Source organism: Hemitrygon akajei, chromosome 4 (assembly GCF_048418815.1).
Source record: "Hemitrygon akajei chromosome 4, sHemAka1.3, whole genome shotgun sequence".
NCBI lineage: Eukaryota > Metazoa > Chordata > Chondrichthyes > Myliobatiformes > Dasyatidae > Hemitrygon > Hemitrygon akajei.
Window position 1 is genome coordinate 79,427,402 of NC_133127.1, and position 18,389 is coordinate 79,445,790.

The 18,389-nt window shown below is 40.5% G+C and overlaps 1 protein-coding gene across 2 annotated transcripts in view; it reads left to right on the plus strand.

The window, feature by feature from the left end:
• nr3c2 (nuclear receptor subfamily 3, group C, member 2) overlaps positions 1-18,389 on the plus strand; it is a 354,577-nt gene that overhangs the window by 215,936 nt on the left and 120,252 nt on the right. The window lies entirely within an intron of this gene.

Below are 18,389 nucleotides of genomic sequence, written 5' to 3' on the forward strand. Positions count from 1 at the left end.
CATTGCTAGTCAGGGATAGTATCACATCTGTAGAAAGGGAGGATGTTGGGGAGGGATTGTCTGCTACGCCAGACTGGCTGGAAGTCAAAAACAGAAAGCGATCACTCTATTGGGAGTATTCTGTAACAACCCCAAGAGCAATAGAGACACTGAGGAGCAGATTGGGAGGCAGATTTTGGAAAGGTGCATAAAATAACAGTGTTGCCATGGGTGAGTTCGGCTTTCCTAATATTGATTGGTTTAGTTGGAGCGAAATCTGTTAGGTATGTCCAGGAAGGATTCCCGACACATTATGTAGACAGTTCTGACTAGAGGAGAGGCCATATTGGATCTGGTTTTAGGCAATGAACCTAGTCAGGTGATTGATCTCTCAGTGGGTGAGCATTTTGGAGATAGTGACCACAACTCCCTGACCTTTACCATAGCCTTCAACAGGGATAGGTGTAGTTGGTATGGAACATTGCGGGAGGTGGAATTATGATGCTATTAGGCAGGAAATTTGAAGCATAAATTGGGATCAGATGTACTCAGGGAAATGCATAATGGAAATGTAGAGATTGTTTAAGGTACATTTGCATGGGGTTCTTGTAGGTTTTCTCCTTTTGAGACAGAGCAAGGAACCATGGTTGACAAGAACTGTAGAACATCTAGTCAAAAGGAAGAAGAAAGCATAGTTAATGTTTAGGAAGCAAGGAACAGACAGAGCTCTTGAGAGCTATAAGGTAGCTGGGAAGGAGCTTAAGAAAGGATTTAGGAGAGCTTGAAGGGGGCAAGCAAAAACCTCGGAGAGTAGGATTACGGAAAGCCCCATGATATTCTACACATATGTGAGTAACACAAGGATGACTAGAGTAAGGGTAGGACCGATCAGGAATGAAAGAAGAAACCTGTGCCTGAAGTTGGAGGAGGTAATGGAAGTCCTTAATTAATACTTGATACATTTATGGACAGTGTAGAACAGGCTGATGTGTTGGAACACTGTCAAGGCTGAAAAAGAGGATGTGCTGGAACTATCAAAAACATCAAGGATAGATAGGACCCTGAGGTCTAATGGGATTTATTCCAGGTTACTACAGGAAGTGGGGGAAGCCATTGCTGCACTTTGGCAATGATCTTTGCATCCTCACTGGCTACAAGAGTAGTACCAGAAGACTGGAGGATGGAAATGTTATTCCTTTGTTCAGGAGGGAATAGGGATAATCCTTGGAAATATAGACCAGTGAGTTTTACATCAGTGGTGGGCAGAATAATAGAGAAGATTCTTAGAGACAGAAATTACAAGTATTTAGAGAAGCGTAGTCTGATTAGGAATAATCAACATGGCTTTGTGAGTGGCAGATCATGCTTCACGAGAAATTCAGAGGAAGTGATGAAGGTAGAGTGGTGGATGTGATGTATATGGATTTTAGTAAGGAGTTCAACAAGGTTCCCCATGGTAGGCTCAATTGGGAAGACAGGAAGCATGGGATCCAGGAAAACTTGGCTGCCAGAATTCAGGACTGGCATGCGCACAGAAGGCAGAGGGTCGTTGAAAATGGAGCATGCTCTGCCTGGAAGTCGGTGACCAGTGGTATACTGCAGGGATCGGCTTTGGGACCCTTGCCTTCCTTAATTTTTATAAATGACCTGGATGAGAAAGTGGAAGGGAGGGTTAGTAGGTTTGCAGATGACAGAAAGGCTGGTGGTGTTGTAGATCGTGTATGTTACAATGAGCTGCTGATAGGATGCATTGTTGGGCTGAGAAAGTGGCCGGCAGAATTCCGTCTGGAAAAGTGTGAAGTGATACACACTGGGAGGTGGATCTTGAAGGCAGAGTACAAGGTAGGGTTCTTAGCAGTGTGGAAGCACAGCAGGGTCTTGGGGCCCGTATCTAATTTGCCATGCAAGTTGATAGGGTAATTAAGAAGGCATATGGAGTCTGTTGGTCTATATTAATCATGGGATTAAGTTGAAGAGCTGTGAGATAATGTTACACTTTTATAAAACTGGTTACACCACACTAGGAATATTGTGTTCAGTTGTGGTTGCGTCATTACAAGAAGCATTAGAGAGGATGTAGAGGAGGTTACCCACTTGCTGCCTGATTAGAGAATAGGTCTTATGAGGAAAGGTTGAGTTCTCTTTGGAGCAAAGGAGCATGAGAGGTGACTTGATATGGGTATATAAGATGGCTGGAGGCATAGATAGAGTGGTCTACCAGAGACTTTGTCCCAGGGTGGAAATGGCTAATACTTCACAATTTTCCAGACGGAATTCTGTTGGCCGCTTTCTCAGCCCAACAACGCATCCTATCAGCAGCTCATTGTAACATACAACAACCTTCTACACAATCTACAACACCACCCTGGGGGATATAATATTATGGTGACTGGAGGGAAGTATAGGTGGGATATCAGAGGTTTATTTTTTTATACAGACAGTGTTAGGTGCGTAGAACATACTGTCAGAGGTGGTGATCGAACCAGATATATTTCAGACATTTAAGAGACTCTTAGATAAGCACAAGATGAAAGAAAAATGGAGGGCAGTGGGGAGGGAAGGGATGGAAGTGTAAGAGGTCAGCACAACATCGTGGGCTGGAAGGCCAATACTATGTTGTACTGCTCTATGTTCTATAATATAGTGAATCTGTAATGAGTAAAAAACTTTGTATGTCACACTCCACTCACTCAGCCAGAAACATCAGATGCTTAAGCTATGTATCGCTCTCTTGTTCTCAGTATACCGGACCTCAGAGGCCAGTTTATTTGTCAAGTGCAGAGGCAGACAAACCAAGCTGATTTTGGAAAAATTTGGTCCCCCATCTCTATGCTGTAGTCCTATCTATTTACATTCATCCCATTTACCTGCATTTGGTCCACAATTTTCTATGCTGTGGCAATTTAGGTACTTCCTTGATGCTTTTTAAATGTCATGAGTATCTGCTCCCACCATCTCTCAGGCAGTAAATTCCAGACTCCAGCAACTCCCTGTGATCCCTCTGAGCCTCCTATCTCTCACCTTAAACCTATCCCCTCTTGACTTTGAGCTACATAGTCTTACTTCTTCCTGCTTTCACTTGCACTCCCCACTATAGCGTAGCAATTAGTCAGCGAGATGCCATTACAGTTCGGCTGTTGGAGTTTGGAGCTCCATTCTGTAAGGAGCGTGTGTGTCCTCCCCGTGGAGCGCTTGGGTTTTCTTCGGGTGCTCCAGTTTCCTCTCACAATCCAAAAGTGTACCAATTAGTAGGTCAATTGGCCATTGTAAATTGCCCCTTGATTAGGTTATGGTTAAATCGGGAGGTTGTCCAGGGTTGTTGGGCAGTGCGGCTCGAAAGGCTGTTGGAGTCTACTCCACGCTGTATCTCTAAATAACTAAAAGAAAATAAAAAGACTGCACCATAGATTGTCAGTGAAACTATGAATGGCACTGATCTAGCAAGTAAAACATTCATTCTGTCTCCAGAGGCTGTCAAAAAGCCCAAAAGGTCTGCAGGTAAATATAGATACTGAAGGATATAATTATTGAATGGAATATGTAATTTAAGACTTTGAAAAGGGCAAACAACTGAAAATGGTCAATTAATAGAAAGTGGAATATCACAAAGGATGGGTATTTTAGGCTTTGTTCATTTTTTCATTTGAATGAGAAAGGGAAAACGGATCTTTACCTGCAATGTCATGCAAACCATGCAGACTTAATGTAAAAATAGAGGCATAACTGGTGTAATTAATTCAATAAAACCTTTAAAAACAGCCAATTATTGTGTTTGGAATATTTACAAGCTAATGTAATAATTGTTGTGTTATTGATCTAACTTTTAATGCAAGATTGAACCACAAATTGACTTACATTTTTAATAACATGAAAACCTTTTCACCTATTGTCTTTTAAATTTTTTATTTCTGTTCATGATGTGGAACTGAACACAGCTCACCTGCTTGTTTCTAATGAAATCGAAACAAGCAGGTGAGCTGTGGATTATGTTAATACATACTTGAGCTTTCTCATTAAGGCATTGTTGGAAATAACACCTAAGCTGCTGTCTATATTTGTCCTAACTGTAAGCATTTTTCATAACAGTAATTGAACCAATTAGAATAGATGAACTGAAATCACTGTGTTAATTAGAAAAAACAGTATTATGTTAACAGACTGTTGCAGATTGCCATCTTCTGTAATCTGTAAGTGTTTACTTTTGAATGTAGAGCATTGCTTCAAGTGGAAACTGCCTTGTTATTGAGCAAACTTCTCAAGTTGTGACTTGTGTACTGTGGAGAGGGTCTGGAATCATCTGAAGTGGGAGTCATAGACAAGTAACTGAAAATGTAGTGGTTTTCAGATGTGTGATGGTTTGAATTTTACCATGCATGACATTATTTTCCAGAAGATGGGATATTTACACCTCATTGTAATTGACAATGAAATACAAATTGATAAATAGTATTTCAGGAGATTTTACAACTGCAGAGACTCCAACCCCACCACCAGTAAACTGATGTGTGAGCTGGGCAGTAGTGATGGTTGACAAACTATCAAGCCTTTCAGAAATCCAATGGTCATGCAGAGATCAGTTGTTAAGTCTTGGAGTCTATAAGCAAATCTGGGAGTTGAGACAATATTAGGATTTGAATCAATAGCTTGTGCAGTTGCCATTCAGTCTGCCGACACCTAATCACAATGACCCCGGTCATTGTGGACTGGATGGTTTTGGTGCCTGTGGAAAATTTTGTATTATGTCATTTATTTCACAGCTCAGCATTGACATGGACAGTAGACCGAGAAAGATGTATAGTAACTAGCTGGTCTTGTTGATAAGCCGACGTAAATGAATGTCTCCAGGTAACTGTCCGGTTGCCATTCCCAGCTTGGTGATATTACTTACATCAATCATTGTTCCCTAGTGGGACTCCTGGCTTATAAAATGTATTTTTAAAAGTATTTGTTGCAAAGTTATGGATGGCACTGGCACAGCCTTTATTTATTTGCTGATTCCAAGTGGCCATGTCAGAGTTAATCTGCCGGTGTCTATATTTATAAAATGCAATAGGGGATTAGTGTCAAAGAAATAAAAACAAACTTCAAAAGACAAAGCTAATGACTCGATTTATTTGTATCTTGTAATAACTGACGCGTATCAATCATTTCTGAGGGTAGTTGGCAAATGCCACCTTTGTTGCGTTTTGTGATCTTTGCACGGGTGCTTTTATGATGTACCTCTGGTTCTGATCTATTCTTTAAGTTTCCATTTCATATACAGATTTGAAGTTAAAAGCTTCAAAGTATATTAAGAGACGACCATGTCTGTATGGATGAGTCTCACAGATAGATACAGCATGGCCATGGCCTTTGGCCCACTGAGTCTGAGCTGTTCATCAAGAACACACTTATGCTAACCCCATTTTGTTTTCCCCATGCTGCCATCATTTGCCCAGATCCTGCTACTTACCCACACACTCAGGGCACACTCAGTTGGCCAGTTACCTACCAACCCACGCATCTTTCGAATGTGGGAGGAAACCGAAGTACTCAGGAGAAACTTTTGCTGTTATAGGGAGGCCTTGCAGGCTCCACCTAGAACTAGTAGTCATGTTCGAACTGTAAGGGAGCAGCTCTGTTAGCTGCCCTGCTGTGCCACCCCACTTGTAAAGGCATCAGTGGTATTTGGGCCGAGCTCTTGCTCTTTAAAAGAAAAAACATGCAGATTAAAGATCTATCGCTAAGTCCAAGTCTACTTTGGGTTTGGAAGATGAAGGGGACCAGTGAAGGAGATGCGTGAGAGCAGATGCATCAAGGAGAAGAGGGAACAGGATGAAATAGTAGAAGCTAGTAAGTCAGGAGTTCAGGGAGAAGAGCTGCGTGTGCATTTGTTGGGGGTGGGGGAGATGCAACAGATTTTTAAAATCCAACATGCAACCATTTCTCGCACTGTTACTGTTAAATTACTTCCAGGCACCATGAGGGGGAGTTTATTCTGGACGATATCCACGCTATAATTCAGATCATACAAACTCATAATTGAAAGGGAGATCCAGAGAATGTGAAGGCAACATAGAAGGAAGAGAGAGATTAAACAACTTGCTGTGGGAGGGATAGAAATTGAAAATATGACCTTTCAGTTCATTCCTCAGAAATTCAATAGCAACATTTTCTCAAATAAGCACAATTACAATAGCTACAATGAATAAGGCACGTGAGTCTCATCTTGAGAATGAGAGTTTTATTTCAGTTTCAAAAGCCTTTGGTTGTAATTATGCTTATTACTCCTTGATCTGAATCAATTCTTTTGAAATCCAGAGAGTATATGCTGAGAGGAAAACACTACCTTTTGAATAATTTCTTGGTCATTAAATTTGTGCAGTTTTTTTGTTCCCCTATTTATTAGGGGAAATCAAAAAAAAATTGTTTGTTGAAGAATAGGTAAAACTGCCTCCACTGCTGTTTGACTTATTTACAATTGCTAACTATTATATAGCCAGATTTGTAAGAAATAATTGAGATTAGTAGACAGTTTTGAATGAACAGCTGTGCTATTCTGTGTTAAAAATATAGATTAAAAAAAGGTTGGTTGGAATTACTATGACTGAAACATAGCAAATTTCTTTTTAATTGAAATAATTAATTTAGATTCCCACACTACCCACAATTTTGGGTGGTGTAATTTTGTAACTGCCTTCTATGGCTTTTGAAGAGGTGCTACTATGACGGGCATTTTAATTTCCCACTCATTTTTGGATGGCTTATTCTAGTTAAGGAGCGTATGAAGCATTTGAAATTGGAAACTACAGCGGAAGATCAGGCAGATTCAGATTTGACCATATCTAATTCCTAGTTTGGTTATTCACAATTTGTGTAAATGATACGTAGGTCGTACACTTCTCTAGTAATTTTTGCCAAACTATCCAGTCTGCTTGAACCCAGAGATTCTGCAAGTAGGTTGTTAGTTGCAAAACTCCAAAGTGCAGATGTGTGTCACAATAAAACATCAATCTTTATTGGCTATTGGCTATCTGTGTGGTTACTTTTGGCAATACATAGGCAAGATAATTGATATAGTTATTCATAACCCATGAGGTCTCTGTACCTTCTTTCAAAGCATGTTGCGGCTTTTTAAAGATGAGGTATCAACTAAACGTTCCACTCCCTGTGTACTAGATATGAAAGATATCTTGCTGCATGTGTGTCTCGTTCACAGTCTGGTTACAAAGGCACAGGTGTTCTCAGGAAAAAAAAATAGAAACCTCATACACAGCATTCTAAGCTGTAATTCTTTTCTAGAATATAAAGTTAATTTTCAGCATCTCCGTGGAAGAATGCCAGTTAGCTAAAATGGAATAAAGCAACCATTACATTTCTAATGTTCACTAGATATAAATAAATAGCTTCACTCATTTCTTTAATTTGCTTTGGATTCAGTTTGTCTTCAGGTACAGGTTAGGATTGATACAGGTACCTGTATCACCACTTGATTAAACTCACACCAGTCACTTGTTTTAGTTTTAAGTGGACTCGGCTGAATCAGCAGATAATGAAAAGACTTATCAGGTCATCCACATCACCAAATGTCTTTACTTGATGTTACAATGGATGTTTGATGAGTATGACCTCTTTTCTTTCTAAGTTCAAAGTTCAAAGTTTTTTTTAAATCAAAGTACATATATGTCACCATATACAACAATAGGATTCATTTTCTTGACGGTATACTCAACAAATCTATAGAATGGTAATTATAACAGTTTCAATGAAAGACCGCCCAACTGGGGCATTCAGGCTGGATGAACTCAGCAGGTTGGGCAGCTTCCGTTGAAATGAGCAGTCAATGTTTCGGGCTGAGACCCTTCGTTGACTGCTGAGTCCTGACGAAGGGTCTCAGCCCGAAACATTGACTGCTCATTTCAACGGATGCTGCCCGACCTGCTGAGTTCATCCAGCTTGTTTGTACGTGTTAATTTGACCACAGCATCTGTAGTGTAATTTGTGTTTAGGTCATTCAATACTGATGAAGGGAAATATGTCTGTTCCCTCCTGTGCTCTCAGTGAATAACATTTGGGAATAATTAATCTTTGAATGGAGCACAGTAGTTCTTTGTGATTACAGCATTACTACATCATATTTCTACCACCCAAGCAGCTTCAATATTGAATGTATTCCTGTTGGTCTTGGTCTGCCCATTTACTAGGCCGTGGATTTCTGTAGGATTTTTCCATTTGCTTTCAGGTCTTCTGTAGATGGTCCAAATTATTTTTACTGTTGGTGCACAGGATGTGATCTCGGTATTGAATGATTTACTAAAATAAGTGGACGTACAAAATGGTAAAGTTGATGATACTTGAGTTTTCACAATTTCTCCAGCTCTTTTGTTTGCTTCTTTATTTAGAGTAACTGATCTGAAAATTTCAAACAACTTTAAAAACAAATCCAAGAATATGGCTCAGGGCCGAGCTGCGGCTATATTGCGCTCGTCTCAAAGGTCCGTGTATGAAAACAGTGAGAAAAACTAATTTGATCAGAGTAAATTTAAAAAATCACATTCTATTTATAAAGGCTCAAATTACTTAATTGTGCCCTGTTTTGGAAGACTGGGAGACTGTAGGGTTTATAGCAGTGTGGAGTCACACAAAATAGTATCTATACCAAACAATCCCCCTTTTCTAGCACTTAGCTCCTAGTCACCTAGGGCTTTTTGATCCAAGTGCCTGTTGAGTTACATTGACTCCATCACCATCTCAGGCAGTGCATTCTAAATTCCAACCACTTTCTATTTTAAAAAAAAAAATCCACAAATCCTCTCTACATCTCCTGCCCCTTAACTTAAACCAAAGTTCTCTGGTTTAATGCAGTTTTACTTATCGAAATTTATTTATTTATTATTTCCCAACCTGTATCACTCATGTATACTTTAATCAGGTACCTCAACCTTCTCTGCTCAAGGGAAAACAACCCCAGCTTACCTTGTCTCTCCTCAAAACTGATAGATTCCAACCCAGGCAGCATCCTCATGAATCTCTTCTGTCAAGTCGTTAAGTCAAGTCACTTTTATTGTCATTTTGACCATAACTGCTATGTACAGTACATAGTAAAAATGAGACAATGTTTTTCAGGACTATGGTGTTACATGACACAGTTCAAAAACTAGACTGAGCTACATAAAAAACAACACAGAGAAAAAAACCCAACTACACTAGACTATAGACCTACCCAGGATTGCATAAAGTGCACAAAACAGTGCAGGCATTACAATAAATAATAAACAGGACAATAGGGCAGTAAGGTGTCAGTCCAGGCTCTGGGTATTGAGGAAGCTGATAGCTTAGGGAAGAAACTGTTACATATTCTGGTCGTGAGAGCCCGAATACTTCAGAGCCTTTTCCCAGATGGCAGGAGGGAGAAGAGATTATATGAGGGGTGCGTGGGGTCCTTCATAATGCTGTTTACCTTGCGGATGCAGCGTGTTAGTGTAAATGTCCATGATGGGGGGAAGAGAGACCCTGATGATCTTCTCAGCTGACCTCACTATCCGCTGCATCCGATCTTGCGATCCGAGATGGTGCAATTTCTGAACCAGACAGTGATGCAGCTGCTCGGGATGCTCTCAATACAACCCCAGTAGAATGTGATGAGGATGGGGGGTGGGAGATGGACTTTCCTCAGCCTTCACAGAAAGTAGAGACGCTGCTGGGCTTTCTTTGCTATGGAGCTGGTGTTGAGGGACCAGGTGAGATTCTCCACCAGGTGAACACCAAGAAATTTGGTGCTCTTTACGATCTCTACCGAGGAGCCGTCGATGTTCAGTGAGGAGTGGTCGCTCCGTACCCTCCTGAAGTCAACAACCATCTCTTTTGTTCACATTCAGAGACAGGTTGTTGGCGCTGCACCAGTCCGTTAGCCACTGCACCTCCTCTCTGTAAGCTGACTTGTCATTCTTGCTGATGAAATCCACCACGGTCGTGTCATTGGCAAACTTGATGATGTGATTCGAGCTGTGTGTTGCAGCACAGTCGTGGGTCAGCAGAGTGAACAGCAGTGGACTGAGCACGCAGCCCTGGGGAGCCCCTGTGCTCAGTGTGATGGTGTTGGAGATGTTGCTCCCGATCCGGACTGACTGAGGTCTCCCAGTCAGGAAGTCTAGGATCCAGTTGCAGAGGGAGGTGTTCAGGCCCAGTAGGCTCAGCTTTCCAATCAGTTTCTGAGGGATGATTGTGTTGAATGCTGAACTAGTCTATGAACAGCATCCGAATGTATGTGTCTTTTTTGTCCAGGTGGGTTAGGGCCAGGTGGAGAGTGATGGCAATGGCGTCGTCTGCTGAGCGGTTGGGATGCAAACTGCAGGGGGTACACTGAGGGGGGCAGCATGGTCTTGATATGCCTCATGACGAGCCTCTCGAAACACTTCATGATGATGGATGTGAGTGCAACGGGATGGTAGTCAATTAGGCAGGACACTGAATACCTCTTTGGCACGAGGACGATGGTGGCGGCCTTGAAGCACGTTGGAACGGGGAGTGAAGGTTGTGAAGTCAAACTGCACAGGGAGATGTTGAAGATGTCAGTGAGAACATCAGCTCGTTCTTCAGTGCAATAATGCCTTCCTTGTAATATGGCAAGTGTGAACTACACATACAGTAGCCTCTCAGCCGTGGCTTAACCGAAGTTCTGTAAAGTCAAAACCTCTCTGATCTAACTTTCTATGGCCCAGCTAATGAATGCAAGTATCCTGTATGTCTTTTTTCATTATCTTATTTAATTATGCTATCAATATCGACGTTTTTAGATTGTAAATCACGGTGCCTTTGTTCAGTACTCCCTGGAGCCCAGGCATTCATTGTCTTGTTGAAGTAAGGAAATCATTTCATTTTCACTCCCAGTGGTTTCCGACAACCTCAAGTCTGAATGCTTGAGGTTGAGCAAAACAGTGAGCAAAACGGTTCAGAATTGTCTTACTGCTTATTTCACATCAACGAGCAGTAACAAAAAGCTGTTCTTGAACACAGGCACACATGACACTATTTAAGAACTGTTTGCATGTGTAATTTCCACATTGGCATTAGTTAGATGCATGCACTTGGCAATAGTTTCCTGCCTCAAATAAGCAGGATTGTGTCCCAAATAAACAAAGCGAATCCTGGCTATTTTCTGGATTACTTTTTGTTCTTTAAAAGTTGTCCAAATAAGCCCAATTAACTGGAATATGCTGTATTTGATTGATCCATGCCTTTCCAAGTGTAGATTTTTCTATACTTTGTTCAGAATTTTTTCCAGTAGCTTCTCTACCACTGATGGGCAGATTCTCAGGTTTGTAATTGCCTGGTTTATTCCTGCTACCCTTCTTGAATAAAGGTACCACATTTACTGACCTCCAGTCATACAACACCTCCTCTTTGAGTGGTGAAGATTTAATAAACTCCGCTAGAGACTCAGCAATCTCCTCCCTCCTTCCTCCTCCCGAACAGTCTGTGATACCTCATACATAAACCCCAGAGATTTATCCACCCTAAGCCCACTATGACTTACTCCTTTTTTTGTGGAATCGTGGTAACTAGTTTGGTGCTTAGCATTTTGGAATGCTGCTCAAATTCTCCTTGTTATCAAACTGAATCAGCATAAGACTGTCCTTGCTGTGAATTGGGTGGAGCTTATTTTGGTTTCCAGTTGGTGCAGTGAAGAAACATGAGTGACATGCTTGCATGTTCTTCCAGTGAGAGTCGTTCCACCTACCTCAAGCTTCAGTTTCTCTACCATATCTTTTGTTTAACTTGCTGATATAATGATATCAGCTGGTATAACGTTATTCGTATAGTAAGGACTTCTGTAAAATTAAAAATAGAACTATTTTGCTCTGCAATTTGTTCATATTTTATCTGGGTGTTGTGGGCATCAGTGACAGTGTAACAATTAAAATATGATATTTGATGTTCCAAAATTTGATAGTGACAGATAGACGCTGATATTTGTTTGCATTATTTTGCAGTGTGAGAACGAGAATGCTCTGTTAGCAGAGGTTTTTGGTAAAAGTTACAATTGTTAAAATGTTGCATATTTTCTGATGAAGTCCTCTTGAAGGGTCTCGGCCCAAAACGTCGACTGTGTGCACGCTTCCATAGATACGGCCTGGTCTGCTGAGTTCCTCCAGCACTCTGTGTGTGTTGCTTTAGATTTCCAGCATCTGCAGATTTTCTCGTGTTTGTTATGCATATTTTACTTGCTCAGTAGTTCCTGGAGACACTGGCCAAGTAATTCCTGTGGTTCTGGAGAAAATGTAATTCGTGTTGGAGAAAATATAATCGGAAACACTGAAAAATGATTGAAAGCAGACCCTTAGGCACTATAAGTTATTATTGTAAACTTCCATTGTTTTTACAAAAACATCTATAATTATAAATTAGATGCTTACTGTCAATCTTACTCTACAGGGAAACATAATTTTCTTTATTTCTTTTGTAATGCCTTAAGATCTTAGACGGTAATCCAGTGACGCACTTATATTTTGTCAGCAATGTGAAACTGGTTATGTACAGAAAAGAAATAACGGATGATATTACTGGATGTGGGCATCACTGACATGGCCAGGCATTTAAAGTCAAACTCCACTTGTTCTAATTAAAGTGATTTGAATCCGTTTATTATACAGTATATTCCTATACTGTCATTATTCTACCCAATTGGATTACTACAATAATGCATTAATTATAACTACTTAAGTACAGGGTAGTGATTAATCGGTGCTCTGATTTTAACAAATCAGTCCTCACTGTTTTAATAGTCATTAACTAATAATACTATTCTTTTAAAGTGAGAGGTTTGTAACAAGAAACACATCATAATTCATATGAGCATTTGTAAAACAACTGACATTTTAGTGTTGACAAATTCTATCAACTAATAGGATTTATCTGAAAACCCTTTCAAAAATCAAAGATCTTTTAAATTTTTTTACAGTAATTGATGTTATTTTAAGTCAGCATGCACTTCTGCACACAACATTAGTACAAAGCATCAGTGATACAAATTGATAGGTTAATAGCTCAAGTAATGTGCTGTTTAACCAAACAGTGGCATTTTGTTTCCAACTCAAGGAAGGCAAGAGCAGTCTATGAAAAGATTACAGCACCTGAATGTAGGATAATGAACAGACTAAAGTGCTTGAAAACAACTATGAATTCAGATGGTTTCATCAAGTTTTTAAACAAAAAGACCAACTGCACAGAGTACAAGCTAGGCATGTACCGGTAAGAAGGAAGGGTGAGGTGGCAAGGTAAGGGAACCTTGGATATCAAGAGAGGCGGTGAATTTAGTCAAGAAGAAAAGGGAAGCTGAATTCAAACAGAGCCTTTGAGGATTATAAAGAAACTAGAAAAGATATCGAGAAGGGAATTAGGAGAGTCAGGAGAGGCCATGAAATGTCCTTGACAAGTAAGATTAAAGGGGATCCCAAGGCATTCTATACATACATCAAAAGCAAGAGGATTAACTAGGGAGAGGGTAAGAGCACTGAAGGATAAAAGAGGGAATATGTGCTTAGAGGCAGAGGATGTGGTTGAGGTCCTAAGTGAGTACATTGCATCAGTATTTACCAAGGAGAAAGACATGAGATCTGTATGAAGCATGCATTTTGCAGGGCATTTAGAGAAGAAGAAGTAGGTAGTGCTGGGTCTATTAAAGAACATTAAGATGGATAGGTCCCAGGTTCTGATGGGATACACACCAGCTTATTAAGGCAGAGACAAGAGATCAGATAGTGTTCTCTCTAGCCACAGGTGAAATCTCAGTGGACTGGCAAGAGGCACGTGTTCCATTATTCAAGAAGGGAACCAGAGATAATCCTGGAAAATATAGACCAATAAGTCTCACATCTGTGGGAAGTTACTGGAGAGAACTCTTAGTGATAAGATTTATGAGCATTTGAAAAACCATGGCCTAAGTAGGGGCAGTCAGCTTGGCTTTGTGCAGGGCAAGTTGTGTTTTACTAACTTGACTGAGGTTTTTTTTGAAGAGATGATGAAGGTGATTGATGAATGTAGAGATGTAGATGTTGTCTGTATGGATTTTAGTAAGGCGTTTGGTAAGTTCTTTATGGAAGGCTCCTCCAGAAGATTAAAAAGCATCGAATCCACAGTGAATTTGCTGTTTGGATTCAGAATTGGCGCCCATGGAAGACAGAGTGTAATGGTCAATCAGTCTTACTCTGGACGACGGTCAATGACTGGAGTTGTTGTGCAGGGATCCATACTGTTTATGATACATATAAATTACCCAGATGAAAACATAAGTGGGTAGGTTAGTAGGTTTGCAGACGTTATGAAGATCGGTGGTGTTCTGGGTAGTGAAGAAGATTGGCAAAGAATACAGTGGGATACAAATCCATTATAAATATGGACAGAGAAATAGCAGATGTACAGTAGTTTTCCCAGCCAAACGTGAAGTATTGCACTTTGGGAAATAAAATATTGAGACAGTACATTGTTAGTGGCAAGACTCATAACAGCGTCTGGAATGGGCTGTCTGGAGTGGTGTGAAGGCAAGTAGGATAGAGGCTTTCATGAGACTCGTAGGCAGGCACATGAAGGTGCTGGAAATGGAAGGATAAGGCCATTTTGTAGGCAGAAAGGATTAATTTAGTTGGGCATTTGATTACTAATTTAATTAGTTCAGCACAACATTGTGGGCCCAGGGGCTTGTTTCTGTTCCACATTTTTCTGTGTTCTAATACTTGATTACTTTATCAACAAGCTGGATCTTTCTGGACCCAGTTCACCATCCAGAATCCCCACCTTCATACCCACACGTGCAAAGATGCAAAGGGCTAACCTCACTCACGGTGGAGTTAGGAAGCAGTGAATAGGCCTCAAAACATTCTGACAGGATTTAAAAGAAGACAAAACCTCAAACTAGAAGTGTGGGAATGGAGTGGGGTGGAGCTATGGCTACAGTCAAAGCCTGTAAATGATTTAGAACTTTTAAATGATTCTGGAATCTTTAAATAGTTCAGAAAGTTAAAAGATAATAGAGACTTAAAAACTGCAATGGTTTATTTCATGTTAATTGAAATACTTCTAAATACTTAAAGAATAATTGAAAACATTAAACTGAAGTAAAATTATTGGAAAGGATACTTCTTTCCTTTGTCCCTTAATCTGTTACCAAACTCTCTTGAAATTAATGAGGCCTGCAATTTCACATCAGGATTGGTCAGGTATAAAATCGGAGAGGTGATTCCCTATCATAATGCAGGGAAAACTCCTTCCAATTAAGCCCTGTCATTAGCCTCCACTCAGAGTCCACGTACAAAGTAGAAATATCGAAACCACAAATTGTCTGCATATATAAGTGGGCTGTGTATAATGAATTATTGTTGTGTAGGTGGTTTCATCCTTCAGTATTGGCACAGAATGCAGAGTTGCAATGTTTCAAAGCATCGCATTTAATGTCACACTGCAGCAAGTAGTCTTGCTGTTAGAACAGCTCCCTTAGGAACCACCAGTCACAGAGAGAAAGATTGCTTCAGGGGTCACTTTGAATTGTGTTGCCTTCTCAAACCATTCTCTGCCCTGGATATCACCTCAAAAACGACACTGAGACAGATATTCGGGCTCGAGCCAGTGGGAGCTATTCTGGCAGAAAGATTTTTCCTTGTACTGTAATTGTGGAGTTATTGTGGTTGACTTAACCCTATTTGAAGATAACTCTGCTGGCCTGCTTTGTGTGTTCTGGAAGTAACCAATGGTCAGCAGAGTCCCTCTGTAGAAATGCTTGCACACCATATTGAATTTAATCAGTGAGAGCTGGAGAAACAATAAGAGCAAGAATAAATGGGTTTAAATAAGATTTAAATAAGTGTCAAATCTTTAACACTTATCCGGAGTTGTATCCAATTTTCTAAGCCTGCAAGACATATGTTTTTATTTTGTACTACTAATACTTACAGTGTCGTGCAAAAGTTTGAGCACCCCTGGTCAAAATTTCTGTCACTGTGAATAGTTAAGTGAGTAGAAGATGAACTGACCTCCAAGAGTCATAAAGTTAAAGAAGAAACATTCTTTTCAATATTTTAAGCAAGATTAGTGTATTGCTTTTGTTTTGTACAATTTTAGAGTGAAAAAAAGGAAAGGAGCACGATGAAAAAGTTTGGGCAACGCAAGAGATTTGAGCTCTCAGATAACTTTTATCAAGGTCTCAGACATTAATTAGTTTGTTAGGGCTGTGGCTTGTTCATAGTCATAATTAGGAAAGGCCAGGTGATGCAAATTTCAAAGCTTTATAAATACCCTGACTCCTCAAACCTTGTCCCAACAATCAGCAGCCATGGGCTCCTCTAAGCAGCTGCCTAGCACTCTGAAAATTAAAATAAATGATGCCCACAAAGCAGGAGAAGGCTATAAAAAGATAGCAAAGTGTTTTTAGGTTGTTGTTTCCTCAATTTGTAATGTAATTAAAAAATGGCAGTTAACAGGAATAGTAGAGGTCAAGTTGAGGTCTGGAAGACCAAGAAAACTTTCCGAGAGAACTGCTAATAGGATTGCTAGAAAGGCAAATCAAAACCCCTGTTTGACTGCAAAAGACCTTCAGGAAGATTTAACAGACTCTGGAGTGGTGGTGCACTGTTCTACTGTGCAGTGACGCCTGCACAAATATGACCTTCATGGAAGAGTCATCAGAAGAAAACCTTTCCTGCATCCTCACCACAAAATTCAGCATCAGAAGTTTGCAAAGGAACATCTAAACAAGCCTGATGCATTTTGGAAACAAGTCCTGTGGACTGATGAAGTTAAAATAGAACTTTTTGGCCACATGAACAAAGGTATGTTTGGAGAAAAAAGGGTGCAGAATTTCATGAAAAGAACACCTCTCCAACTGTAAAGCACGGGGGTGGATCAATCATGCTTTGGGCTTGTGTTGCAGCCAGTGGCACGGGAAACATTTCATTGGTAGAGGGAAGAATGAATTCAATTAAGTATCAGCAAATTCGGGAAGCAAACATCACACCGTCTGTAAAAAAGCTGAAGATGAAAAGAGGATAGCTTCTACAACAGGATAATTATCCTAAACACACCTCAAAATCCACAATGGACTACCTCAAGAGGTGCAAGCTGAAAGTTTTGCCATGGCCCTCACAGTCCCTAGACCTAAACACTATCGAAAATCTGTGGATAGACCTCAAAAGAGCAGTGCATGCAAGACAGCCCAAGAATCTCACAGAACTAGAAGCCTTTTGCAAGGAAGAATGGCCGAAAATCCCCCAAACAAGAATTGAAGGACTTGTAGCTGGCTACAGAAAGCGTTAACACGAGGATGCAGATGCTGGAAATTCAAACAACAACACACACAAAATGCTGGTGGAACACAGCAGGCCAGGCAGCATCTATAGGGAGAAGCGCTGTCGACGTTTCGGGCCGAGACCCTTCGTCAGGACTAACCGAAAGGAAAGATAGTAAGAGATTTGAAAGTAGTGAGGGGAGGGGGAAATGCGAAATGATAGGAGAAGACCGGAGGGGGTGGGATGAAACTAAGAGCTGGAAAGGTGATTGGCGAAAGTGATACAGAGCTGGAGAAGGGAAAGGATCATGGGACAGGAGGCCTCAGGAGAAAGAAAGGAGGGAGTGGGAGCACCAGAGGGAAATGGAGAACAGGCAAACAACTAAATATGTCAGGGATGGGGTAAGAAGGGGAGGAGGGGCATTAATGGAAGTTAGAGAAGTCAATGTTCATGCCATCAGGTTGGAGGCTACCCAGCCGGTATATAAGGTGTTGTTCCTCCAACCTGAGTTTGGATTCATTTTGACAATAGAGGAGGCCATGGATAGACATATCAGAATGGGAATGAGACATGGAATTAAAATGTGTGGCCACTGGGAGATCCTGCTTTTTCTGGCTGACCGAGCGTAGGTGTTCAGCGAAACGGTCTCTCAGTCTGCGTTGGGTCTCACCAAGGGGGTGTTACTAAGTACTGACCATGCAGGGTGCCCAAACCTTTGCTTTGGGCCCTTTCCCATTTTTGTTATTTTGAAACTATAAAATAAGAAAATTTAAAAGGTAACTTTTGGAAGTCAGGACATCTTTTATTTTCTTAGTTATTCACAGTAACAGAAATTTTGACCACGCCTGCCCAAACTTTTGCATGCCACTGTATAAGGATACAGCTCATTTAAGACATATTAAAAGATGTTTTGTGTTGTGGCAAGCTCTTTCAACCAAGACAGAATAACAGGTTATTCAACTGCCACTAATAGGTAATAAGGTTGCAAGGTTATTTGCTGCAATGTGATTTTCAGAAAAATAATTGTCAGTGAATTGCTGTTGTTCCTGACACAATGAATGATAACCCATATAAACTTGTACCTCATATAACCCTGAAACTTGTAATAGGTACCTTTTTTGACTCCTATTGGTGTGGGTGAGCTTTGATGGAGTG